Genomic DNA, 2,309 nt, shown 5'->3' with positions numbered 1-2,309 from the left:
GTTCAGAGTCTGGACCAGGTGCTCGGTACACTATAACAAATAGAACTGGTTCAGAGTCTGGACCAGGTGCTCGGTCCACTGTAACAAATAGAACTGGTTCAGAGTCTGGACCAGGTGCTCGGTACACTATAACAAATAGAACTGGTTCAGAGTCTGGACCAGGTGCTCGGTACACTATAACAAATAGAACTGGTTCAGAGTATGGACCAGGTGCTCGGTACACTATAACAAATAGAACTGGTTCAGAGTCTGGACCAGGTGCTCGGTACACTATAACAAATAGAACTGGTTCAGAGTCTGGACCAGGTGCTTGGTACACTATAACAAATAGAACTGGTTCAGAGTCTGGACCGGGGTCTTGGTACACTATAACAAATAGAACTGGTTGCATTGATTTCCAACTCGGTGTGAAAGACTAAGAACAAGACTTTCTAATGAGTTATAATTTAGTTTAGGTTTAGAGCTGATTAGTAGACTAGAATCCAAGATGGCTGCAACTCCACCTCCTCGGCCTGCGCCTCGAGGAATGTGAGTATTAATATGACTGGGGGGGTGGACTCATTTAGACTAACATATTCTCCATCACCCAGCCAGGTTTCAGTAAGACAAAATAAATCAATATTAGAATCTGATATCAATTCATTTACTAGTACCCCTTTAGAAGAGAGAGATCTGATGTTTAAGAGTCCACATTTAATTCTCCTATTCTTTTGAACTATTGCACTTGTGGTTTTAATTTTTATGAGGTTTTCATGCACAGCTCCTCTTCTGTTTACCTTTGATTTAAATAATTTTAATGGTCGGGGGGCAGACACCGTCACTATGGGATTTTTACTAGGTAACACCTGGAATAAAGGAGCAGAGAAGTGTGTTAGACTGGGACTCTGCCTCCTGGTCCCAACTATGGATTGTCAAGGATTAGGTCCACCAATAAACTTGTCAATGTTTCTAGAAATGAGAGCTGCTCCATCCCAAGTGGGATGAATGCCGTCTCTCCGAATCAGACCACGTCTTCCCCAGAAAGACTGCCAGTGATCCACAAAGCCCACATCATTATCTGGACACCACCTCGATAGCCAGCGGCGACATGATGACATGCGGCTATACGTGTCATCGCTGGTTAGGTCTGGCAGGGGTCCAGAGAAAACTACGGTGTCCGACATTGACTTCGCGTATGTACACACCGATTCAACATTAATCTTAGTAACCTCCGATTGCCGTAACCTGGAGTCATTAACGCCAACGTGAATAACAATCTTGCTGTATTTACGTTTATCCTTAGCCAGCAGTTTCAGATAAGACTCAACGTCGCCCGCTCTAGCCCCCGGGATGCACTTAACTACGGCCGCCGGCTTCGCTAACTTCACGTTTCTCAGAATGGAGCTGCCGATAACCAGAGTTGGTTTCTCAGCGGGGGGGTTGCTGAGTGGGGAAAATCTGTTAGAAACGCTAACAGGCTGGTGGCGGTCCGACGTCTTGGAAAGCTTACGACTGTCTCTTCCTCGTCCTCGCACAGTAACCCAGGCACTATGTCCTGGCTGCTCCGGAGTACCCGGGGGCCGGCTACCAGAGGCTAACTCAGGCCCAGGCCGGCCCGCGCTGACTACCGGGGGGGGGTTAGCTACAGTAACTGACGACTGATCTGTCATGGTGCGGATCCGGACTTCTAACTCACTAAGCCTCGCCTCCACGTCCAAAAATAAACTACACTTGTTACACACGCCATCACCGCTAAAGGATGCAGAGGAGTAACTAAACATCTCACACATCGAGCAGGAGAAAGTCGGAGAGGGGGCCGACATAACTAACTGCTAAGCTAAAGTCGTTAGCGGCTAAGCTAAAGTAAGGTAGCGTTAGCTACCAAGCGTTAAAACAGCTGTTATTTATCAAAAGTCGCTAAAAGAAAAATGAGAAGATATGTGAGTGCTTAGGCAGAACTGCTATAAGAATAAGTGTTTAGCGGACAGTTAGCCGCTGTAATAGCAAATCTAACAAACTGAACTGGTATGTCGTGAGCAGCAGAGCTACCAACACGCAACCAACACAAAGGCACAGGAAACGGAAATGAGTCAGGTACGCTTACCGTAATGGTCTTTTTCTGCGTGTTATTTTAGGCACTAATACAATCCATGTGAGCTCACTACCAATCACCAGCAACGGAGTGGAACAGGAAGTATGTATGTATGTATATGTGTGTGTATTTATACATGCTACATGTATATTATTTTATTTATTCATCTTTTTCAAACTGTCTATATCAATAATTTTAACTGTTTTATTGTTTAATATTTATTGTTGGAATGGGGAGG

This window comes from Etheostoma spectabile, unplaced genomic scaffold (assembly GCF_008692095.1).
Source record: "Etheostoma spectabile isolate EspeVRDwgs_2016 unplaced genomic scaffold, UIUC_Espe_1.0 scaffold00004876, whole genome shotgun sequence".
NCBI lineage: Eukaryota > Metazoa > Chordata > Actinopteri > Perciformes > Percidae > Etheostoma > Etheostoma spectabile.
The sequence above is the reverse complement of the archived record's forward strand: the minus strand, read 5'-3'. Positions refer to the sequence as shown.